We start from the raw sequence: 26,516 nt of genomic DNA on the forward strand, positions 1-26,516 counted from the left end.
CGGGATCAATTTCTAGATGAGGAACTTGAGGGTTAGTGGAGGGCAGAGTTGACACTTGACGGTCTGTTGTGGCATTTCCTTCTCAGGAACCACACTACTTTGCAGAAATGAGAAATAAATTTGTGCCTTGGGGGAAATGAGAAAGACCATAACGTTAGCTAAGGTGAAGCTTAATATTCTGAGCTCTGTGAGCTTTGTCCTTTATACTTCAAGGGCTCCAAGACATTGCCTGTCAGCTACAGTTTATCAGCCTTGTGCATTTCACTAGAAGGAGGAGTCTTTAGAAAACTACCTATGTTTTGCTTTTCTCCCCTTCTTCTTTTACTCCTTTATCAACCTCTAGATATGACTTCGAGGGGTTCACCAGTCTTACTTGGGAATATTACATTTAAAAATAAAGTCTGAGGACTGGGGTTGTGGCTCAGTGATAGAGAGCTTATTTAGCATGTGTGGGGCACTGGGTTTGATTCTCAGTACCACATACAAATAAATAAAAAATAAAGGTCCATCGACAACTAAAAAAACATTAAAAAAAAAAAAATGAAGTCCGTTTCCTTTAGCTGTGCCAGTTGCTGTGCCTTGTGGCCACCAGATGGCACTCGTCTTCTATTTCTTGTTCCTCTTTGTGGATGGGTTCCCTCCTCTCCTGTCGCTCTGGAATAACAGTGCTAATAGCGAATGTGCTAGTTATAAAGAAGCTACTATGTGTCTAGTAAATTACTATGCTAAGCATTTTACATAAATCATCTCATGTATACCTCACCACAGTCTTTCAAGACAGGCATTGTTATTTTTAATTTGCAACCAGGGTGAATCACTTGTCCAAGGTAACAGAACTGGCAGTAGCTGAGTTCAGTCAGGATTTCAATCTGGTCCTCTGAATTTAGGGGGTTGACCTTGATCATTGGTATGGTATGGATGTGTTTCCTGAATTTCATGTGTTGAAAACCTAATCCCCAAAGACACATGTTAAAAGTAGGGACTTTAGAAGGTCGAGGACTTTGCCCTTAAGAATGGACTGTTCCACTCATGGATTAAAGGGTTATTGTGGGAGTGACTTTATTACAAAAGCAAGCTCTCTCTGGCTTTCTTATTCTCTATATTGCCATGAGATTCCCTGTGCCATGTAATGACCTACTAAGTGTCTATTATCTCCCCACTCCATGGGTAGATGCTGGACTTCCCAGCCTCTGGAACTGTGAGCTAAATAAACCTCTGTTCTTTATAAATTACCCAGTCTTGTGTATTCAGTTATAGAAACAGGAAAATGAACTAAGAAAACTGAATACTTGTTCTGTGCCAGATGTTTATTAAGGGGCTTGTAAAGTCTACTTCACTTACGACTTGTAAGACCCTGTGAGGTAAGTACTATTATTCTCCCCCATTTTAAAGTCGAGATTAAGGGATGGAAAGGCCAAGTAACCACCAAGTTAGAGCCAATAGTTAATGAGATCCTAGAAGCTAGGTTACGAATCTCAAACTTAACTACATTGACTCCCCACACTCTCTTTATCTGTATTTATACATTTACACATGTATACACACACAGCTATGTAGGTTATCGTTTGAGAGGTGAGAACACCGGGCCACTTTGATTTGGTGGGGCCCTAAGATTCTGGAGCCACCCTGAGTTTCTCTCTCAGTACCTTCTGCTTCATGGAGGAGAACTCTGAGTGAGCTTAGCCTGCTGGAGGCAGCCCAGGCTCAGATCTGGCTCAGCCCTACTGCTCAGTTTGACTTCAGCTAAGCGTCTCTCCAGTGTTACTCTCAGCTTTTGACCCCTGGGCTGTAAAAATGCAGAGACATGGTCTCAATACGGTGCTGTTCACCTAGGTCCAGAATCCAGGCAGAAAAGAGGCGTTGGAGAAATGGCGTTCCCTTTCCTGGCTCCTTGGTGTTTCACGGGTGCAAGGTAGCTGGGCACCACTTTCCCGAAGCAGGTCAGAGACTCATGAAGATTGATGGCACCCTTTCTAGAGGTACTGGGAGAAGCGGTTCATCAGTTTAGGTATGTATTTGCTCCATGTCTCTCTCGCCCTTCGTACCTATGCTCTCGGATAGAACTTTCTGCCAGAATGGAAATGCTCTGCATTGTCCAATATGGTGGCCAAGGGTCACAGGTAGTTTTGAGTACTTGAAATGTGACCAGTGAAACTGAGAGACTATATTTAACTTGTGTTTGATTTTAAGTCCTTTAAATTTAGATAACCATATGTAGCTAGTGGCTACCTTACTAGAAAGCAAAACTCAATGCTTGCTGCTGTATCCTTAGAGGCAGGCATGCATCTCACCCTTAGAACGTGCTGGAAAAATCCATTTTGAATGAATGAATGCAAATTATTCCTGTGAGTCTTCCCAGGTGACACCTGAGTAGTAAGACTGTGCATATAGGAAGGCTTGGGGGCTGAGATAACCAGAGGTTCAGGGCACGCCATGGTAAGATGTATGAGAGAGGAGAACTTCGAACTTGTGGGTGACCCTGAGAGGGGGAGTCAGAAAGAACAGAACAGGGATTACACCTGGGAAAAAGTCCTAAGTTAGGGAACACTCACCACTCCCCAGCTGGTTGCATATCATGTTTCCTGAAATGATTAAAATCAAAATTTTAAAGTGGGAAAGAAACTGTGGGCTTGTTGGCATGGACCCAAGGAAAGGCCCGGATGGAGTGGCTGTGCTACTCAGGGCACAGAGGGCCCCGAGGGAGAAACCGGGAGACAGATCATGGTCCTGTGTGGGAGGGAAACAGCACAGGGGTTGCCCTAGGGAGTTAACAATGTGGAGGCTTAATTTAGGTCACCCGGTGTAAACTGTTCCCTTTAGAATCCCTTCTGTGATGAAAACTGGCTCTATTTTCCTGCCTGTGGAGTCTCTCTGGTTTCAGTCCAGCACTCTCTTCCTATGCACCTGGTGTTGTTAATAATAATAATAATAATAATAAAATATTTATTGAGCATGCAGCAAGACCCAGGGACTAAACGTAGTACATCATTTACTCCTCAGAGCTCTGAAGTAGGTGATCTTAGGTAACATTTATTGAGCATGGCTGTGCACCAAGTACTGGTCCAGCTCTTTAAGAGTTCACACTCTGCCACGCCCCACGCCCTATTGTCACGCTTAGTTTGTGGATGAGGGCCCTGTGACCTAGAGGGGTTGAGTAATACACCCAGCCCTGCCACCCCAGAGAGCAGCAAAGCCAGGCTTTACAATCCAGACAACCACCCAGCTCTGGATTTCAGACTTTCGACCTCCAGAAGAACTGGGAGAGGATAAATTTCTGCTGTTTTAAGCCACCCAGTTTGTGGTGCTTTGTTATGACAGTCCCAGAAAACTCAGACAGCGGACTCCATATTCCAGGAAGGAGGGAAGATTGATGATTCCTCAGCTTGCAGGTTAGTGCAAAGGAGCCGAAACTTTGGAGCCTCTCCAAAAACCAAGGTTAATGCTATGTTTCAGTGATGGTGGGCAAGCAGACCAGAGAGTAGGAGAGCCTGGCTCCCCACTTCAGTGACTGTGCCTTTCCTACACAGCCAGGTACTGGGGGGAACGCCTTTAGGATACTGGTTAACGTTCAGACTTCGAAAGCAGCTAGACCCAGGTGTACATCCGGGCTTCTACTACTACCTGACTGACCTTAGATTCCTTAAGTTCCGTAAGCCTCAGCTTCCCCCTCTGAAAGAGTGTTGACTATAGTCATTTAACTTGGTTAAACGAGGTAATGTGGATAATGCCCCTACACACAGTGAGACCTCATGGAAAATAACTTATTCTTCCAAGAAAGAGACAGAGGGAAAAGATGGCTTCAGGCTTAGGTGGTACCGGTTCCAGTTGAACTCCCTGATCAGAGAGTGAATGCACATTCTCCGTGGGCCTTTGCAGTTCCATTATCCACCTCCTCTCTCTGGCCTTTCTGACTTAAGAGCAGGAATCCAAGAGATATTTTACTCCTTCCTAATCCAGTAGGTGGCGATAAGCCTCCATATTTTTTCTTTATCTGGCATTTACTCTTCAGCCTAGTGCTGGTTGGGATGTGGGACCAGCCAACTAGGAGTGCGGGAAACAATTCAGAGTGAGGGAATCCTGTGGGAAGCTGTAAGCACCCCCCGGGGGGACACAAATAGGCATTCATCCCCACCCCAGAGGGACTTCCCCAGAGTGCTTTAGATGGTGTTTATCCCCAATGCAGCAAGCTCAGATAAAAAATTTATATTGATAATAAAAGATGGTCTATTTTGTTCCCCAAACAGAGATACATAATCTCACTAGATCCCAGAGGGGACACAGCCCTAATGGCTATGAAGTGAACCTCATCTCAGTGTAAATCTCTTGGTGTTTTCTGAGATAGCTATATGCCTGTATAAAATGTGGACCCACAGCGGGGACACCACTTGTGAGCTTCTTAGAAATATTGAAAGTCAGGGCCCATCCTAGACCTGCTGAACCAGACCCTGCATTTTAACAATTCCCCAGGGGACTGGTAGACTCATTAAATATCGAGACGGTCTGGCCTATCAGAACACAGAGGGATGTGCTTCCTCTCACCAACCTGTGATCAATTCTCTCATTCAGTGCGGATTAAGCTAGCACTGACCTCACAGATTGTCAGTAAGAAGACTCCTCCAGGACATTTATATGTATAAACACACACCTGTCCTATTTGATGATTCATCTTTCCAACAACCCTTTAGCTCAATTTCATGTGTAGTTTCTAGAATATAGTTGATATGTGGGCTCAGGTTTCCTGAGTTCACTGTGATTGGATTTCAAAGTAGAAATAGAATAAATAGCAAACATTTATTCAGTGCTTGCTGTGGTCCAGGATGTATGGTAAATGTTAAATGTATAATTTCACATAATTTTCTTCTAAGGAGAAGATACTAGTGTTCCCCATTTCACAAACGAGGAAACTGAAGAATAGAGCAGTCAATACACTTGCCTAAGGTCACACAGCTGCTACGTAAATGACTGATCTACAGTTATAACCCAAACCAATTCTATGTCAAGACTGAATGCTAAACATCGTAGTTTGGGGTCTCCTCAGGGTTGTATAAATTCCTCATATATATGTCATTTTGAAATACTCGTGTGTGATTATAATGTTCTTTGGAGTAAATCAATACTTTGACCTTAAAGTTAATAATTGTGTTAGTCACCTTTTTCCTCCCTGTGACCAACATACCTGACAAGAACAACTTAGAGGAGGGAAAGTTTATTTTGGGCTCATGGTTTCAGAGGTCTTAGTCCATGGTTGGCTTATTTTATTGCTCCGGGCCAAAGAGAGCAGAACATCATGGCGGGAGGGCATGGTGGAGGAAAGCTGCTCAGTTCATGGCCACCAGGAGGGGGTGTGGGTGTGGGTGGGGCGGCCAAGGATAAAATACAAGCCACAAAGTTAAACCTCCAGTGACCTCCTTCCTCCATCCATTCCTCATCTGTCAATATTTACCACCCAGTACATTAGTCCTTTCAAATTATTTGTTCATCAAATGGATTAATCCACTGATTAGGTTACAGCTCCCATAATCTAATAATTTCACCTCTGAACATTGCTACATTGCATGGGCTTTTTGGGGGCATACCTTATATCTAAACCAGAACAATAATTATACCAGGATGGTTTCTTTCCCAACATTGAGTACCTTCTCTGGGTATCTGGATTAGTTCTCTAAGGCAGCCATAACCAAGTACCACAAGCTGGGTGGCTTAAAACAACAGAAATGCATCGTCTCCCGTCGTGGAGGCTAGAAGTGTGAATCACGGTATTGCCCTTCTCCCTCTGAAACCTGTAGGGCAGAGTCCTTCCTGGCCTCTCCCTGACTTCTGATAATTGCTAGTAGTTGGTGACATCCCTTGGATTGTCGCTCCATCACTCCAAGCTCTCCTCCCTTTCTCTCATGTGAGATACCAACCATGTGGATTAAAGGCCTACTCGACCCTAGTATGACCTCAGCTTAACTTAGCTAATTATGACCTACTTCCAAATAAAGTCACATTCTGAGGGACTGGGGGTTGGGACTCCCATGTATTGGGTTCAGGGGTACAATTCAATCTGAGCAGTATTGAGTTACTGAGCGGCACAGCGTGGGCAGGTGAGTGGGTTCCAACACCGGCATGCTGGGGCTCAGATCCCAGCTGGGTCACCCAGTGACCTGGTTACCTGTGCTGTCTGAGCTTCACTAGCCTCTGTGAAGTGAAGGAGAACCTCACAGGGTTGTCATGTTTTAACCCACGTGAAGCACCTGAGGAGTGTGGCAGGAGAAGCTGTTGGTGCCCCGTCCAGATCCCTTTATATCTGGTGCAACTTTCTAGCTGCAGCTGACAGTTTACACCAGTGACCTTCCGTGGAGACCTGTTCTCCGTGGAGGCCAACCTTCTTGGAGGTGGTGGGAGGTTGCTCTCCTCTTCCCATTGTCCTGGCTAATGCTGGACGTCACCTGAGACCACACGCTTGCTCAGCTTTTCCCCTTGCCTGGCTCTCTTTCAGGTCTCTCCTGAGAGGCAGCCTGGATGAGTCTTGTGCATCTGCATTCAGCCTCAGGCTCTGCTTCCAGGGGACCTGACCTGAGACAAGGGCCCAGGGCCAATGCATCAGTTGTTGTTATTCTTAACATTTTTCAGGGCACCTGGAATTTACCTCCGAATCTCCCTTGTCTACCCCATGATTTGATACTGCAATTATGTTTTTCTTTTCCTGCCATTTATCTTACAATGTCAAGAATGACAAAGTTTTTCCTGTACACATCAATGGGTCCCTGGGCTGAGGTTGTCCAGGTGCATGTGGAGGAGGCTGCCCTTCACCAGTACGCATCACCCTGAGAGCGTGGAGCTGTTCTCTTGGGACTGCTGTGGTTCCTTCTGGCTTCACTTCCACAGCCTGTTTCTTAGTCCTTGCTCTCAGCCCTGTGTGTACAGAACGGTGTGCTTTCTAACGGGATTGGGATTAGCAACTGTCCTGGCTCAGCCTAACAGTTCTGCCCAGGTGTTCTGGCTATGTTTTATTCATATCCTCCTCCTTCTTGTCTGCTCCTTCTCTTCCTCCTCTTCCTCCTCTTCCTATCTGCCATGTAGCATATGATTAATATGCACAGATAATATATAGTATACATAATGATAACATGGGTATTAATTCTAATCATCAAAAACTCTTTGAAAAACTGGGCACAGTGGTGCACACCTGTAATCCCAGTGGCTCGGGAGGCTGAGGCAGGAGGATCATGAGTTCAAAGCCAGCCTCAGCAAAAAGCGAGGCACTAAGCAACTCAGTGAGACCCCGTCTCCAAATAAAATACAAGATAGGACTGGGGATGTGGCTCAGTAGCTGAGTGCCCCTGAGTCCAATCCCTGGTACCTGTCCCCCCCCTCCCCCCAAACAACAACAAAAAACTCTTTGAGAGTGCCATCCCTGTCAGAGAAGGTAGTTGACTTATTTGCAATCATGAAGTAGATGAGGCAGACTTTGAACCAAGAGGAGCTCTTCAGATTTCCTGTTGGATCTACCTTCTCTGTAAGACTCAAACTGTGAAGCACCCATTTTTACTAGTAAACAGCAATTTTAACAGCTGTTTGCCTAGATCCCTTCCAGCAAAATGAATTGGCCTTTAAATTCATTGACTCTCCTTTTCTTTCCCTTCCAGTCTGGCTTTAAATTTCCTCAACTCTTTTTACCCTCGGAAGCTTCCTTTTGTTAAACTTCTGCATGTCTATCTTCTCCCCCGCTGCCACTCCCCCAGCCTCAGGCAAGACCGCACAAATTATGCACGCATTTCCTTCTGTCTCTGAGATTTCCAGATTTCTCTAGCATTCACCCAGTGTATGTCACTGAAGTTCCAATTCATCCTAAAATTTGCATTTTTGCACTTACATTTAAATCAAGGCATGTGAGATTCTCGTTTGTAGGTATTGAGAAGGGTATCATGGTTGTGTCATTTATCATGGTTTACGTAATGATACTTGGGAAGCACTTAATTAATTAATCTTCCAAACAAAGCCTCCTTCCTTCCCCTTCCTGTTGCCCAACCATCCATTAGAATTAGATCGTTTTTGAAATCACCACTTGGTAACAACCTGTGGTGGATATCTGAGTTACTCGGCACATCCAGTGGGGGGTGGGAGGACCTAGAACAGGGCACAGAATGTTTTGCAGGTGAAAATATCCACTAACAAACTGTCCATGTCAATAGTTCCCAGTTCCTTTGGTCAGTGCTAACTTCTATTCTTGTCTATCACCCAGTGTCTTTGTGGGTGGGTGTCAGGCTCTTGATAATTTATGAAAGGTGAACACCTAATGAAGCAATGCAAATTTAACAGCAGTCGCTTGCAAAGTGAGACTGGAAGTACTTCGAAAGGATCAGGGTTTCACGGAGCCAATGGCATTGATGTTGGAGAACTGCCTGAATCCTTGGAAAAACAGGATCAGGAAGAACCCTTAAAAATTGGGTAAGTGGACAAGGATGAGGACCCCTGAGCTTTCTCAAGGAGATGATTAGAAGATCAAATGCTTAAGGAGAACTTCGGGAAAACCAAGGAAGCCTTTAAATATCTTTCAAAAACGAATCTCTTATTTGATCTCACTAAGAATGTTAACGATGAAACGAAGGCTGCCCTATTGTGCAATCATACAGCTTTGCAGAAAAATTATGCCAAAGGAATCAAGACACGATCTATTCTTTGCTTTGGAACAGAAACAAACGCAAATTTTTAAAACATAAGTTAAACCAATTTAAAAAACTTCATATGGAATTCTAAGGAGTCTGTTTTCTAAGAAGTCTGTGATGCTTCCTGTCCTTTTAAGTAGGTTTGGGGCCCATTACTTAGATGGTTGGCGCTATCTACATATTTCAAAGCACCCACCCAAAAGGAACTTCCTGTTTGCTTTCTGAGGTTTTTCTAATGCACAGGGGACAGGATGGTGGTTAGTTGGATTCCCTCTGCAGGGTTGCGACTTGGTTCACTGGGGAAGCGGGAAGGAGCAGGACGTACCCTCCCAGGCACGATCTGCAGAATCTTCAGCCTGGGTCAGTGTTGCTTGCTTTCTCCCACCAGACTCTCCCCTTGGACACACCTTCCTGCCTGCTGCTGTCAGTAACATGTTGGGGAGGCTCTCTTGTTGGCTTCCCCAGGGAACGTGTGAAAAGCACATTGGGAATTTAGCAAAACACCGGGGCTCTAACTGCTCCTGAATGAGACAGAATTAGAAAATAGCTTCAAATTGAAAACTTGATTTTCAATTAGTGTACATTCAGGCAGGAGTGGGAGGGATTAAGGGACGGCAACTTCTTTGGTTAACAGGCTTTTCAGCAGACAGGATTGCAAGCTATCCCTTATCTTCCTCCTTCCCTCCCCCGCCTACCGCCCTAAGTGCTCCTTGCTCTGTAATTTGGCAGCGCTGGCTGGCTTGCTCGGGGCCTGCTGTGCGCTTGGTCCCTGACTGACTCAGATGCAGATGGCAGCAGCCGAAGCCCCAGGAAGTGGGATGCAGCCTGTCGCCTCCTTCTTGGCGTGGACCTGTGAGGCCATAGGTGAACCTGTCACCTTACAGGATGTATGCCCTGCTGAAGGCTTTAAAAAAACACAGAGGAAAAATTGTTTTTCTTTCTTTCTCTATTTGACTTTCGCAAGAGGCTAACCATCAGACAAACATAGTAAGTGTGGCATCAAAATTTGGGATTTGTGATGAAAATGGGGTTGACTGACAGTGGAGAGGAGGAAGCTTACAAGGATGGGGTATGAAGTTGGGTACGGGTTGTGGCAGAGACTGTGGGTTGGGCACGTGAGTGGCTTTTTCTGTCCTCTGGGGCCTTCTTTCCTGTCTTTAGACAGTTCTTGTCCTCTTCTCTCCTTTTCCCCTCTTTCCTAATTTCACAAATACTTTAACAGGTCCAGGGTGTTTGGGCAACCTTGGCCTGTTCCCCTGGGTTAGTGCCGCTTCCTCTCAATCCTTTGGCACGCATGATGAGGTAACTGTGGAGTCAGAGCCTCCAGATGCCTCAGTGAACACGTGGGCACTTAGCACGGTGTGTTTATAAGCAGTGTAACTGGAAATCAGTAATTCAGTCAGCAGAGCAATAACTTCATTAGGAACTTCCTTCTGTCATTAGCAGGCAAGAGATGGTGTGCTACAGTGATTAAACATGCCATTTCAGACGTGGCGGGCAAGGCTGCCCTCTGCTTGGCAGGCGCTTCCCCTCCTTCCCTCTTCCTTCCAACTCTCCTCAGCTTCGGCAAAGCCGGCTGCCAACGCTGGAAGTGGGCGCTTCATTTCATAGCAGACATGGCCGCCGGCTCCACGGCTCTGTCACTAGGGTTTTCCCGACTCCTTCTTCGACCTTGGCTCACATCCCAGCCCCAAGCTCCTGGCGACATCTGCTCCCTGCAGATTGGGCTGAACAAATTCCAAGTGCCTTTACTGAAGGCTGTCTCTGTCAGTGAGTGTCACCCCAGGCTGGTCTCTGTACCCCCTTCTCCTAGGCCTGGGTGTCTTCAGCCACTGGCGAATCCCTCCCCAAGGTTAAACTCCTCTCCTGAGGAACCATCCCGCCCACTGTGTCTTCATCAGTCTTACCGTGCCCATGCGTGACTCTCGTTTATTCCTTCTTTGCTATCCAGGCCGATCCTTCCAGTCAGTTTTCTAGAAATGTTGGAATTAATTGAAGAAAGGATGGGAGAGGGTCAGATGCCAATATACTTTTTTCCCCCCAGCTTCCAGACGGAGAAAAACAGAATGGGAAGGAGGAGTTTTGAAAAACAAGTCTCGCCAGACAAATGCCCTTGAATCCTGATAACTCAGAAGCAATTGACTTTGAGAAATGAAACTGAAAACTCAAAGTTTCAGGCATGAAGGGGCCTGAGAAGTCTTATAATTCAGTCCCTTTCTTTTATAAATGGGAAAACTCTTGAGTTGAAGAGACCAAAGGAGCTGTTCAAGTGACTAATAAGGTGAGGTAGAGAAGGCCCAGGACTCTTCCCACACCTTCTGGACCAAAATTTCACACAGCTCATCTCTTCCTTTTGTGCAAGCTGCTGAGAAGGTTTCTGGTGAAGGCATCAAGTCCTCACCCACTTACACCTTTTAAGGATGTCGGTGTGCTTTTTGCCAGGACTTAGGTGTATATCCATCACAACTCTCTCGGTTGCAAGAGACAAAAATACAACTTGTCAGAAAGGAGAATTGATGAGCCCCTGGAATCTAAGAGAAGCTGGCTAACCAAGTCACAGAAATTTAGCATGCGAGAAAAATCAGGACAAGGCCTGGGACATCATTAGCCTGCTCTTTGTTTGTTACTGTGTCTCCTGGATTCTTTCTCACTGAAGATTTTCCTTTTCTTTATTTCCCATGGATGGGAAACAGGGTCATCAATAACGCTGATGTATATCTTACAGATCCTATTATCAACAAGGACTTAATTTCACAATTTGTGACCTGATCCTTGGAAAGTATCTGGTTGACCCGAGGTGATAGGAGGAATCAGGTGCCCTCCCTGTAGCCAACCGATTATAGGTCAGGTGTAGTATCACTGGCCCTGTTTGGATCTGGGGCTCAGTCCAGGACCAGTCATTAGGGGCCACATGTTGGGATCTGTAAGACTATGGCCACTCCCACATAAACCTCAGGGTTGGAGTTTATGTGTGGGGAGGTAATAGCTTTCCTACAATAAAGCAGGTACTGGATAGAGCAAATGAAAAGGGGGTGTGACCCTGTCCCCTCTCATTTAACACGTTTGAGTTCACCAGTGCGCTCACCTCTATGTTAATTATGAGACAACACTCAAAGGCACGGTTCTGTTTTTTCAATATTTCCAACCACTGTTTTAAGTATAAGGCAGTAAGAGACTAGTCGAAGGCCTCTCATTGAATGGGTCAAATTTGAAAAGGAGAAACATAAATTTATACTCACACTAGAATTGATTCCAATCTTTGAAATTAAAAATTACAATGTACTCTTTATTCTTGTGTTTGTTCTTTATTTGTGGCCTTATCTCCCAGTCTGGTCCTGAGCATTTTGATTGGTCCAACCCGCAGTGGCCTGAGGTCTCAAAAAGACAATAACACTTTTAAGTTATTGGTGAGATTTTAGAAAACTCATTTTTTTCCCACAATGACTCAGAGTACTACATTTTGCATAAAAATGAGTTGTCTTTATACGTCTATAAACCTTCCATTTCTTCTCCAAGTTGGTATCTGTAGTTTTCCTGAAGCAAGGAGATATTTTCCTACTCCTGTGATTATGTTCTCCATTTTATCAGCGATGGCACAATTGGATCAGCAAACTGCAGAATAATAATCATAACATCAACACTTATTGAGTGCTACCACAGACCAGTCACTATTAGCTTTAAATATTTTAACTTACTTGATCCATATAGTAACCCCAGGAGTTAAGTGCAATTGATATTATTTCAGTTTGTAGATGGAGACTGTAACAGAGATGGGTAAATTTGCTTGGCTTAAGGTCACACAGCTAGAAAGTGGCAGAGCTCTAGAAACTGAACTTGGGCCATCCGAGTCTGCACATTTAAACATTATGCTACTCTGTCTCTTAAGTGAGCAGATGTTACTAAATGACATGTAAGGAGTTCCGGAGTAACCTCTACTTCCTCAAACACTTTCTCTACTTGTTGTTGAACAACTCCGGTTAGCTTAATTCAGAGTATATGTTTCCCATTAAAAAGAGAAATAATCCTGGGAACGAGATCCTGTTAATTTTCTTTATCCTAAAATTCAATCAGCATGACTTTTATGCCTATTTTAATCCTGACGTTGGTACCCTGAGGTGAGTGGTATGATCTACATCATCTGGATGAAGAAACTAAGAATTGGCAAGGTCAAGGGCCTGGTCAAGGTGACACAGAAAGGAAGTGGGCCAGACCAGAATGGGGCCTGCCTCGCTCTGAGCCAAGCAGTTTCAAGAATACTAGTAAATGGAATGAATCTGTCAGGTGTTTTCTGGTTTGCAGAGCAGGCTTTGCAGGGAAGGGAGATGGGAAGTGTATGACAGTGTGTCCTCAAGGGGTTAAAATGGGATCCTTTGAAAGATCTGTGGGGACTGATCCATGAAGAAAAGCAAGGCAGATGTGAGAGGCAATTCTAGAAATGCTCTGGTTCTCTCATTTTGCTGCCCAGAGAGTAGGGAAACATTGACTTAGCTAATGCTTTTGGAAGGCTCTGGCAATTAGGGTGTTAATATTCTGTGTAGTCACAATTATGCTGTAACTACCCATTATGGGAAAACTCATCATTTTACTGTAATGTAATTACATTAAATAGCACCAGTCATGTCAGCGAGAAGACTGGGGCGGCCTCTCATTATCCACAGTACCCAGGCACCTCAGTCTGGATCAAGAATAATTGGTATAATGCAGTTTTTCATTTCAGGGTTGGCCCCCATTTTCCTCCGGAAAGCTCTTCTTGCTTTCTGACCCTCCATTGTGTGTGTGATTGAGTTGTTTGTGATTTGGAAACAGTTGGATTAATATTCCTGATCTAGGCATGACTTAGTGTTTCCCAACCAAGACAGAAATTGGTATGATGATGGACATGCACATATTGCTATAGTCTGCTGACTTTAATTCTTTTGGAAAAAATCCTAAGGAGTGGTATAGCTGGGTCGTACGGCGGTTCCATTCCTCGTGTTTCTTCTGTGGAACTTCAGGTCACAATAGCCAAATTCTGGAACCAGCCTGGGTATCCATCAACAGAAGAATGGATAAAGAAAATATGGTATGTACACACAACAGAGTTTTATTCAGCCATAAAGAGGAATGAAATTATGTGATTTGTAGGAAAATGGATGGAACTGGAGAACATCGTGTTGAACAAAACAAGCCAAACTCAGAAAGTCAAGGGTCACATGCTTTCTATCATATGTGGAAGGTAGAGAGAAAGAAGAGAAAAAAAGTCAACTTCGTAATAAAAGGAAAGTAGAGGAAGGGGGTGGAGGAGGGAGGAGGGGAGGAAAAGGGATATTTAGAGGAATGAAACTGGGTGCAAGTACAAGTGAGCATGTCACAAAGAATCCCACTATTATGTGTAGTCTTACTGTGCCAATAAAGGGGGAAAAAAAGGGCATTGGGAGGAAAGTGACATGCTTTCTGGTCCTTGAGGACCAGACCTGTCTTTGTTGATCTCTTTTTCTACCATTGCGTGGGACAGAGAAGGAGAGGAACTCACATACGCTGTCTCCCATGTGTCAGGGACTATGCTAGGTACTTCATAGATATCTAAATTCATCGCAAACAACTCTATCAAGAAAGTTTGATAATCCCATTTAACAGACGAGAGAACTAAGGATCAGAGAAACGAAGCAATTGATCCAAAAACACAGGACTGAAAAGCAGTAGAGACAGACGTCTTCTGTTTTCCAGAGCCTGTGCTCTTTCCACCACTTTCCACTGCCCCCAGCAGGTGCCTAAGTAATAGCTACTGAATGAAGAGGGAGCAGCCTACACATATTCACATGAGAGGATGATCCTTTACTTTCTGGTGTGTCTCATCAACTTCTTCAGAATTAATTATCTAGTTTGGTTAATTTTTAAAAATTCTTTCCATCCTGTAAGGCAATCCAAATCTCATTTCCAAATTTTTTTTCAGCATTGGGAGAGTGCCTTCAGTGATTCCCTCCCCCCCCCCCGCCCCCCGCCCCCGGTATGGGGTATAAACATTTTTTAAAGTCAATCAATTATAAAGTCAATCTGACTGAGTATCTTTGGGGAAGAAGCAAATCTTAGAAAGAAAATCTGAGTTGCGGTGAGGTGAAGAAGCCCAAAGCTATGATAAAGCTGAAAATGGTCTTATTTTCTTCTTTCTTCGCTATGTAGACTTGGCAGTAATCTGATTAAAATTAAGAGAGTGCAGCAGATGGTGTGATTTATATTCACATATAAAATGCTTTCCCCAAGTGATTTGGAGGCCCTGATGGGTTTTTAAAGTTATAATAGCTGTGATTATTTTGTTGTGTTTTATAGACACATAGTATTTTGGTCATTCCTGATTGATTTCTTTTCACTCTAAAAGCAACAGAGGCAAGAATTAGCACTCCATTGAATAGATGGGGAAACCTGAGTGGAGGAGGCGCTGAAAAACCAGATTTCCCTCAGGAGATGTCAGCAGGGACCTTGTGAAGTGGGAGAGGACAGAGGCCCCAGAGCGCATCACATGAAATTGAGTTCATCCTCAACAGAAACAGGTACTTATTACAGTGGAGGTCAGCCACTGACTGTACCAGCTGTGGGGGGGTCTTAGCTCCCAGCTGACTGATGGGCTTCGCTCTTCCGAGTGAGATTGTCTTTGCTGATGTTAAGTCTCCTCCAGAGGCCCCTATTGCTCTCTGTGTAGTTAGAGAACGTACACTCTTCTGTTTGGACCTTGTGACAGTACGTGAACCTGAAGCCTGGGCTTCTTAATTAGTATCTGGAGGAGAGAGCATGACTTTGGAACAACCCTCAAGCTATATCATGAAGGGGTAAGTTGGGACCTTGAGATGCCTGGTCTTCCACTGAGAGAAGCCCAGGGGCAAGGCCACCGAGCTGGAACCTGCCTGACTGGAATAGCTGTCAGGAAATTGCTGATGTGTAGAAACAACCCCCGTGGGAGCATTATCAACAAGGCGCAGACCCCGGAAGAACCGAATGTCCAGAGAATAGTGTGAAATTTTCCAAAGTAACAAAAATTCCTCTACGTTTTGATCTTAATTGTTGACATTCTAACAAAAAATGTTACTATCTATTTTTTTTATCCCCAAAGTAAGCGGTGCTCATGATCAAATTTGGAAATTCAGAGGATAGAAAATAAAAGTAAAAAAGTTCCTTCTTATCCCTCCAACATACACCTTTGGATTAACAAATGCTTACTGTGTTATCCCATTGAGATAACTCTAAAAAAAATAAGCATATGTGTGTTTAAATCATATATATCTTCAAATATCTCCACAGCTTCTACCATTTAACACTATATCTTGCATGTTATTTGATATCATTAACTATAGATTTGAATTGCTCATTTATAAATGATTGCCAATTTTGGATTGCATAGATCTGTTATCACCTTTATTGGTGGACATTTGGGTGATGGTCAGGATTTTCCTCTTATTCTTTCTAAATGTTGTTGAGTGTGTTGCAAAGAGCGCTGCCTTCTACGCTTTGTACCTGTCTATTTAGATAGCTGAAGATCAGAGCTGGAGGTGTCTTAGGAAACCATCAAGTGTACTTTTCTTTATTTGCAGGTGAGAAAATTAAGGTGAGACAAAGAAGGGAAGCGACTTGCTCAGGATTGTACACTGTGTCAGGGACCAGCCAGGTGTACAGCCCTGATCTCTTGATCACACCATCTATTTTGTCCTGGAATTTCAATGTGCATGACTATTAAATATTCCTTGAAATAAGTAGGCTGTGGGCTGGGTTCCCCATTCTTCCATGGGGCAGTATTCTGTTGGGACTGCTGTGTATGGCTGTTCCTTTTTTGCACTGCACAAAACGCTAAGTCTAAGAGGTGAGGGAGGGCCGAAACCAAGGATTTGCTCCACTTGCTAAGCTCTGAACATGGTTTTGTGCTATATCTAAGTGATTTTTCCAGATTGGAAAACTTTCTAGAAATTGTCCAAAAGCACCATACAGCTTGCAGAGGTCCTTAATTTTGGAAAAGAAATATTTGATGTGTAGAACAATAAAGCAGCTTATTGCATATAAGCCATATTATTTATTCTAGTGGAAATAGAGTTCCAGTGTTCATACTTTCTCATTTGTTACTGACAGTTTGCATTTGCTAGACAACTGTGGGACATTGGGGTGACAGAGCATGGTCATGGGTGCAGCCTAGTGCAGCTGACAAGGGAGGTCTCTCATGGGCAGAAGGTCCTCCTTATTTATTTATTTATTTTCTGTAATCCAGTTCTCAGCTTCTGGGAGCTAATGATGATGTTCTTGCCCTGGGAAGCAATCTGTCTTGGTTGGAATGAGCCTCTTTTCCAGGTAATTTGTCACTTGAGTGGTGTGTTCCTCATGTCTGTTTTCCCTGTGTCTCCTGCTCTGCCGTTTATTATTTCAGTTCCCTCATGAGCTGGTAGTCTCCAGAGTTATCTCAAAAGACAACTGTTCAGCTGACAACTGTAGCTGTTGGCTACAATGAATCTTGAAAAGTTTGAATCTGATACAGATATGAATACACCACAGTGAATTCCACCATCATGTACATGGGATCCTAATTAGAACAAGATACACTCCATGTTTGTATAAATGTGTCAAAATATACTCTACTGTCATGTTTCATTAAAAAGAACAAATTAAAAAATTTAAAAAACTGCATTTGTCATAATAATTATGAAATATCTAGAAATAAAAACAAAAATTATATAGAATTTAAAATGTTATTCTGCATTTTGGACTGTGATTCCTAATTTTGGTGTCATTTTTTAAATTAAAACTTATTTTTAACTCATAAAAACATAAAAACTGCACATATTCAGAGAGTATGGCCCTGAGGATTAAATCATGGGGAGCTCATCACTGAGCTACATGGCAAACCCTTAATTTTTTTTTTTTTTAATTTTGACTCATGGGCTTACTAAATTTTCTTTGTTCTTTTTAGTTTTTGAAAAAATGTTCAACATCTTTGGCAACTAGAAAAAGGCAAATTAAAACTACACGAAGATTTCACCTCACTCAAACCAGAATGGAAATTATCAAGAATATGCGTAAGAATAAATGTTGGTGAGGATGTGGGGTTTTTAAAAGGGTACACTCATACATTGCTGGTGGGACTGCAAATTAGTGAAACCACTCTGGAAAGCAGTATGGAGATTCCTCAAAGAATTAGTAATGGAAACAGCATTTGACCAGCTATCCCACTCCTTGTTATGTATCCAAAGGATTTAAAATCAGCATATTACAGTGATGCAGCCACAAAAATGTTTTTAGCATCTCAATGCACAATAGCTAAGCTATGGAGCCAACCCAGGTGCCCTTCAACAGATGAACGGATAAAGAAAATGTGGTACATATACACACAGAATATTACTAAGTTTTTGATGCTGTCTTAGACTTATGATCCTTCTGCTTCACCATCCCGAGTAGTTGGGATTATAGATGTGCACAAACCCAACTGGCCCATGTAATGTTTTGATATACGTATATATTGCATATATTGTTTAAATCAGGTTAAACATACTTATCTCCTCAAAGATTTATCAGTTCTTTATGGTAAAAACTTTCAAAATCCTTTCTTCTAGTTTTTGAAACAGACAGTACATTACTGCTCTCTGTAGTCACCTTACAGGGCAATAGCACCCCAGAGTTTCTTGCTCCTGTCTATCTATAATTTAGCACCCCACTCCCTCTCTGGCCTTTGGAAACCACCATTCTACTCTCAACTTCCACGACGCTGACTATTTGAGATCCTACTTATGAGGGAGACCTTGTGGCGCTTGTATTTCTGCATCTGGGTAATTCCATCGAATGAAATCTCTAGTTTCTTCCGTTTTGCTGCAAATGATAGGATTTCATTCCTTTTTAATGGCTGAATATTATTCCATTGTGTTTCTGGACCACATTGCCTTTATCCACAATCAGTTGATGAACACTAAGGTCGTTTCCATTTCCCGGCTATTGTGTTTAGTGCCACAGTGAACGTGGGTATGCAGATGTCTCTTCATCATAGTGACTTCATTTCCTTTGGTATATTTGATGAAATGACATTAAAACAAAAATGCACTAAAAAATGAACCCCAAACACACTAAATAGACATGTATAATGGGTGATATTCCAGAATTATTCTTGTAGGTAAAGATACACCAATTTTCTGAACCCAGTGGTTAGCAGACTATCTGGGATCTTTTGACTTGCACACATGTCTGGATCACCCTCCATTTTTTCAAATTTAAAAACTTTATTTTTTTAGGAGCGATTTTAGTTTCCTAGCAAAAATGAGAGGAAGGTACAGAGATTTCCTGTGTACTCTCTGCTCCTATGCATATACAGCCTCCTCAATTATTAATATCGCTTGCCAGAGTGCTATTTTTTTGTTACAATTGATGAGCCCACGTTGACATCATTTCACCCAAAGTTCAAAGTTCACATGAGTGCTCACTCTTGGTGTTGTATGTTCTATGGATCAAACAAACTTAGGAAGATGTCGCTATGATTCGAATGTCCCCTACACCTCCATGTGTTGAAATTTAATTCCCGTTGGGAGGCATTAAGTGTTTAGAGGGAAGTGTGATTAGGATTAAATGAGGTGATTAAGTGGGAGCACACATGATTGGATCTTTAGAAAAAGAGGGAGAGGGATTAGAGGATAAAAACATAATACATGGGCTCTTTGTCTCTTGCCGTGTGTTGCTCCACTCCACCTTGGGACTCTTCTAAGAAGAAGTCCATCCCTTAAGGTGCTTCTTAGACCTTTACCTTTAGAACCATGGACAAAGATAAGCCTCTTTTGTTTGTAAAGTAGCCCTGCCTCTGATATTTTGTTATAGTATTGAAAAATGCACAAGTACAGTCATGTATCCATCATAATAATACTATACAGAATAACTTCTCTGCCCTGAAGTTCTTGCATTCCATCTCTTCATCCTTCCATCACCCTAACTCCTGGCAACCACTGATGTTTTTACTGTTACCACATTTGCCTTTTCCGGAATGTCATACAGTTGGAATAAGAGAGTATATAACCTTTTCAGATTGGTTTCTTTCACTTAGTGATGTACATTTAAGCTTCCTCCATGTCTTTCCGTTTCTTTTTAGAGCTGAATGATATTCCTTTACTGGATGTACCACAGTGTATTTATCCACTCACCTACCGAAAGACATCCTGGTTGTTTCCAAGTGTTGGTGATTATGAATAAAGCAGCTAGAAATATCTGTGTGAAAGTTTGTGTGTGGATGTAAGTTTTCAACTTCTTTGGGTAAAAACCAAGGAGCTCCCTAAAATGTTTCACTTTGAATACATAGGCCCAGTGAGGGGGAGAAGGAGGTGGTATCAACTAGAAACCTGCAGTGTGTTAGGTAAGAGCATTGCTCCCCTGCGTTTGGAATTCATCTTGGTTTTGCACTTCATTTTACTCTAAATATATTATTACGTGTTATCACTTAAAGTGCAAATTGGTGAAGGCAAATGGTGCAGAAAAGAGAACACAGCTTTTTTAGAACAGACTCCCTCTCGCCTCTGCCTGTCTGCATGCGCTTTTTCTATGTAGCATAAAATAAGCCTTAATCACATCATAGTCCATGTACTGACTGAATCTGGTTCAGATTATCATTGAATGCTTGTAAAATTTTATTTTCATTACTGAATTAATATATTATTCTCTATGTATGAATTATTTGGATCTCATTGGTCAGGGTAGAGTATGCCCTAGTTTTTTCCATTAAAATGATTGAAGAGTCTTAAAGATTCTTCAAGTAAGTGGCAGGACTTTCAGGAGTGAATTCGTCATTCAGCAAGGGACAGGTGTCCTGGAGGATGGTCTGTGGAGGTCGTGAGCCGTGGCTTTTCATTTTTATGTACTGATTCTGCACCGTCACGTAGTAGGCCTTCAGAAGAAGTAAGGAGAATGAAAAAATAAGTCTTCATAAGACTGCAGGGACTGTGTTTTGGTCCTAAACATGCTTTTATTTATTTTTTACTCCATAAAAATTTACTAAACCGCAATTTGTTTACTTGGTGAATATTTACGTAGTACTTATACTCCAGGAACGATCCTAAGCATTTCTGAGTGTTAATGTCATTTCATCCTTAGAACTGTGTTAAAAATATTTTTAACCTTATGAGTGGGAGACATGCTATTTATTTGTTTTTCATTGGTTCTTCTTAGTTACACATGACAGTAGAATCCATTTGGATAAAATCATGCAAGCCCGGGATAGATCTTCTTCTATTTAGGACCCTGCTTGTGGGTGGGCATGATGGTGAGGTTCACTGAGGTGTTTTCGTATGAGTGCGCAGGAAAATCACGTGAGATTCCTTCCACTGTCTTTCCTACTCCTATCCCGCCCCCCTTCCTTTCGCTCCCCTTTGTCTCATCTACTGAACTTCTCTTCTCCCCCGGCCTTTTATTGTGGTTTGGCTTCCACCTGTCAATCAAAAGGTTCCACCTTTGATTTTTTGGGATTGGCTTTTTGCAAATAGACGCTGCAGGGATTGTGTAACAAATCTCTCTCCTTCCAGGTCGATATGGATTTGGGAGTTTTCTTGTCTGAATGGGAAGGAAGCAAGGGAGCAATCTTTTGAAGGAGAGGTTTAGAAATGCATGGATATGCTTAATCTGGCAAAGCATCAGTGGACACTGCTCTGGGGTTCACCAGGATTCTTGGGAAAGGATGGGCATCAGATGTCCAGATGGTTACCGGAGTGGCAGGTTCAAGGTGGAGCCCTTGGAGAGTCTGCTGAGAAAGAGGTCAGGAGACAGCACAAGTAGCTGGGGAGTGGCCACAGGAGGAGCTGATGAAGGCTGCAGGGAGCGGAGCTGGGGATGGGGCGAACAGGAATGAAGCCAGGGAACAGTGTTGGTTCTGTGGGAATGGAAGAGGTGCATCTGAGATGCTTCTAGGGAAAAGGGAGAGCAGGGGTCCAGGGGGCACTGAGTAGTGGAGATGCCAGGGGATTGGAAGAAAGGTGGGTCAGGGTAACAGGTGGCTGGCTGGGGCTTTGCTTTTCTAATGAGGAAGAGGAGTGTGGAGAGACAAAAACAGAGACACAGACATGAAGAGGGAAGGAGAAGGAGAGAGATGGATGAGAAAACGCATACTAAGAAAGAGACAGAAGGAGGGAGGAGGGAGAAGAGGGAAAGAGAGGAAAAAGGGAAGAGAAACAGAGGAAAGAACAATGAAGAAGAGGAAGAGGAATTCACAAGAACCAAACTATGGACAACCGAGGTGCCCTTCAACAGAGGAATGGATAAAGAAAATGTGGTATATATACACAATGGAATATTACTCAACCTTAAAGAAGAATGAAATGATGGCATTTGCAGCTAAATGAATGGAGCTGGAGAATATCATGCTCAGTGAAATAAGCCAGTCCCCCCAAACCAAAAGGCAAATGTCCTCTCTGATATGTGGATGCTAATTCATAATAAGGGGAACAGGCTAGGGGAAAAAGAGGTACTTTGGATTAGGCAGAGGGTAGTGAAGGGAGGGGAGGAGTATGGGGGTAGGAAGAATAGTAGAATGAATCAGATATTATTACTCTATGTGCGTATACACAACTGGTGGGATTCTACATCATATACAACCAGAAGAATGAGAAGTTGTACTCCATTTATGTATGATGTATCAAAGTGCATTCTACTGTCGTGTATAACTAATTAGAACAAATGAAAAAAAAAGAAGATAGAAAAGTTATAACATACTTGCACACAAAGAAGAGGAAGAGGAAGATGATGAGGATAAGGATGAGGAAGACTGAGAAAGAGACAGAGGGTCATAGAGTTCCTCATTTGCTCTGAAAGGTGTGATGGAACCAGGGAGCAAAGCCCATTAAGAACCTTCTGAAGAGGACTATGCGCTAGTGCACTAGTTGCCTGTTGGCCCTCAGATCTCAGCACACTGTGGTTAGATACTCTCTCCAACTGACTGACTGCATAGACCTCGGGCTATAGAGACACAAGCCAAACAGAGACGCTCAAAAGAGGCAAAGATGTGAGAGGCCAGGGAACTAGGGGTTTGATCATGAGAGGGAAGCACACAAGGCAGCCAGTCAGCCAGAAAACCTTTCTTCCTTTGATGGAGTGTCAGGAAGGCCACCACTTTGAAAATATCCCTTCCCCTGATCTCTGTGTGACATTTCCCCAAGATTTTTTTTTTCTTTTTTTCTTTTTTTAAGAACAAAACTCATTATGAAGGGGCAGACAGAGGTTCCTTGTTTCTGGGTGTAGGTGGGGGATGGGAATCTTCCAGGTAGATTTTGAGACCTCAGTTTTCTCCTTCTGCATCAGCTGCTATACTGGCTGCCCTCTTTGCCATGTTGATAAGATGACAAATAAGAAATCCCAGTTCTTTTTTTTTTTGGTACCAGGGATTAAACTCGGGGACACTTGACCATTAAGCCACATCCCCAGCCCTATTTTGTATTTTATTTAGAGACAGAGTCTCACTGAGTTGCTTAGCGCCTCACTTTTTGCTGAGGCTGGTTTTGAACTTGTGATCCTCCTGCCTCAGCCTCCCGTGCTGGGATTACAGGTGTGCACCATGGGGCCAGGCTCCCAGTTCTATAATTCACCAGAACACGGCAGGGCCCAATGCGATGGGAACCCCTGCCTCACCCAGGCAGGGTGAGTGGGTGAAGGGCACTGCCCCACTCTGCCCGGTGGCTCCAGGAGTCCACTCTCAGCTTCCTCTGTCCCAGCTGGGGAGAGAGCTGTGCTGGAAATGGGTTCAGTGACACGAACCCCTGTCCACATGGGTAGGAAGAAATGTGACTTCCCCTGCTCCCCTCTGATGATAGAGGAAGAACGGCAGGTGTTTGTAGTGGTTTTGTGAAAGTGAAAACCTCAGATTCAAAAACTTACACCATTAAGTGCATTCCTGAAAGGGGCCACCAACTAACCCGCCTGCTCCTCCGAGCTAGCAGACCCCTTGACATGACTAAATGGAAACAAAGATTTACAGTTTTTGACCTGAAAGTGGTGACAAGTTCTTTTGTTTTCCATGGGCCAGAAATCTGTTAAAAAAAAGGTGTCTCGTATCCATTCACATTTTCTTTTTGTATCTTCAATTTCCATTATCAATTAAAAGACAGTAAACTCTTACCCCGAATAGAAGTGCAATTAGATCTAATAATGAAATCATCAAGTACTACTGAGGTGGAACTTGGCAGTAATTAGTTTTTTGATACATAAATACAATTTCCAAATGCAATTTGTCCCAGAGCCCAGGCTGCTGATTCGACTCACCGCACTGTTACGGGGAAGGCAGAGTGAGGGGTATTCCGTTTCCACTCTGCTCCGAGTGAACTAGCTGGCGGACATCTGAAGCGACTAGGTGGAGACTCAGAAAGTCAGGGGTTTCGTGTTTTCTCTCATATGTGAAAGTCACAGAGAGAGAGAGAGAGAGAGAGAGCGAGAGAGAGAGAGAGAGACCTGGGGAGGGATCTTATGGCAATACTGGGGATATCAGTAGAGGGAGAGGATGAGAGGTGGAGAAGGTGGGGGGTGGAAAGGAAGATTCTGGGGGAATGAAATGGACTTAATTATGTTATGTGCATGGACAGATACATCATCATCAATCCCACTGTTAGGTATAATTATTATGCTCCAATAAAAAAGAAAAAAAAATGATGAAGAAGAGATCGAAAAGAGGTGGGCAGGCCTCTGGGGACCAGAAGTGGATGGTTTGCCTCCAGAATCTCGTTGACAAGGGAAGCACCCTATCAGGTGCAAGCTTATCCTCTTCCTTCTCCCGTGTCTCTGCCTGGGTGTCTGTTCCCCTGACACATCTCATTCCTTTATTTAAAACCTCTGCCTTCCTTCATTCCATCTTTATTGCAGGCCTGTTATATTGTGTCAGGTGCTGGGATAGAATATTCAAGAAGGGAGGCACGGTTGTCCTCATGGTGATGTGAGTCTCCCATTTCACATGAAGGAAACACTTGTTTGCTTATCATTATTGCAGTGCTTTGAAGGGTCTGGTGAAAATGTAGAACAGTAGCCGTCTACTGGTCTGGAGGTTCAAAGGCCCTCTGAGGAACGGGCATTGTAGCAGTGGTCAGAAACAGAAAAGGACTTCAGCAGGGAGTTTCGAGAAAACCGCCCAGGCAGAGAGACATCCAGGAGAAAACTCAGTGCAAAGGAGGTACAGGGAAAATAAGTTGGGGGCAGAGGAAGGAAGCAGCCAGGCCGGGAGCTGAGCTGAGGCCACACAGGAACACGTCGTTCCAGAGTGCAGCCCCCGTTCCAGGCTTTAGATTCACTTTGAAAAGCAACAAGGAATTCTTTGAAGTCCTTATGGTAGAGGAGCAGTATAATCCTCCTCTTTAGTTTCCAGGCTCCCCTGAAGTCTCTTAATCTGGAATGTGGTCAGCTCACTCTTCAGGTTGGTTTCCACCATTCCTCAACCTTTTCAGAGGCTCCTGCCAGGAGCGATGTGGCAGGTGGCAGATTTTCCATCAGTGACGAGTCATTTAGAATCTCCATGCTCCTGTGATAGGAAACCCAGCAATCAAAATCAGAAGTTCTTGAGGTAAGAGTTAAGCAATTGTGTGGTGGATTCATCAGATGCAAAATTCCAGCTTCTGTGCAAGAGTATTTACAAAGTGTCGGCAGAGAGTCATGTTTCCCTTCCAAATCTCCTCACCCAAATCCACCTAGCGAGTACTCGGATCCTTGCTTTAAATTTTCTCTCTGAAGCTTTGGGTCATAGTAGGAGGACATCTTAGGACTAATTTTGGGTTATTTCCATGAAATGCCTGAGTGAAGAGCCTGTCGACCTAGTTTCCTAAATGAATGGAGTCTGGGCCCCGGTGAGGTTAGGTGAGGGTTGGCTGCTGTAACAGCAACCCACCAGCAGAGTGGTTTAAAGAATGAAGACGTATCTAATTTTCTTTCACATCATATTCCTGATGTGAATTCAAATCAGAGAGAGAGAGCTCTGATTCCCTTGGCCATTTGGGAACTCAAGTTCCTTGCAAGTTGTCACACCTTGATCCCCTGGGACATTGTCATCAGATGCATAAATGACAGTGTGTTGTTGCTTCCTTGAGATTCTGGGTGGAATAGAGCCTCTCAGAAGACGTTGCACGTATCTTAAATGGCACACACCACTTCTGCCTACATCCCACTGTTAAGAGTACCTAGGATGAGAACATAGTGACCGGTGATCTTATCTACTTGCAAAGGAGATTGTGAACTATAATCTCCTTGGCTGACTACAGTTCTGTTACACGGAGCAAGGGAGAGTGGGTTGTGATGTACGTGTGGCTTTAACTCTGTGCCACACCCAGTATGGTGGATTGATTGCAAAACAGCCCCAATTCTTCACCTCTCCCTGTCCATGCCCTTTGCAATGTGAAGTTGAGGCTTCTTTCCTCAAGAGATGGTGTCTTTTTTTCTTCATATTTGAATTTTGGACTTGGTTCTTGTTTTGCTCAGCCAACAGAATATGGGAGAAGTGACAGGGTGCTGGTCCAGGCAGAGGTTTTAGGAGAGTCCGTGTGTCCTTTGGACCCCTGCTGCCACTGCATGAACAAGCCCGTGTGAATAGGAGACAAAGTGAGAGACTAAGTGGAGTGCTAAGTGTCCTGCTGAGGCCTCCCTGTTTGGGCTCACAGAGCTCCTGACCCTAATCCTGGGAGAGTGCCAAGCCAAGGTCCACAGAGCTGCCTCCCTGCCCATGGTTGATCTTGGATGTATCAGTGTGTCCATTTGGGACCAGAGGACCCGCTCAGCTGATCCACAGACCAATGAGCAAAAGTAAATGCTTACTGTCTTAAGCCACTGACTTTTGGGTGGTTTGTTACCCCAGCAACAGATAATTGATACAGCTTTGGCCGTTTTCTTCCTGTCTGTGCATAGCCTCTGGGATTAGTTAGACCAACC

The 26,516-nt window shown here is 43.6% G+C and overlaps 1 long non-coding RNA gene across 1 annotated transcript; it reads left to right on the forward strand.

Annotated features, from left to right (window-relative positions):
* Positions 1–8,936: 8,936 nt before the first annotated feature.
* On the forward strand, positions 8,937–15,182 carry LOC306639513. The gene is made up of 4 exons (XR_013757678.1): positions 8,937–9,011; positions 10,696–11,499; positions 13,646–13,713; positions 15,007–15,182. It is a non-coding gene; the product is annotated as an uncharacterized lncRNA (long non-coding RNA).
* The last annotated feature ends 11,334 nt before the right edge of the window (positions 15,183–26,516 follow it).

This window comes from Sciurus vulgaris, assembly GCF_902686455.1.
Source record: "Sciurus vulgaris genome assembly, chromosome: 11".
NCBI lineage: Eukaryota > Metazoa > Chordata > Mammalia > Rodentia > Sciuridae > Sciurus > Sciurus vulgaris.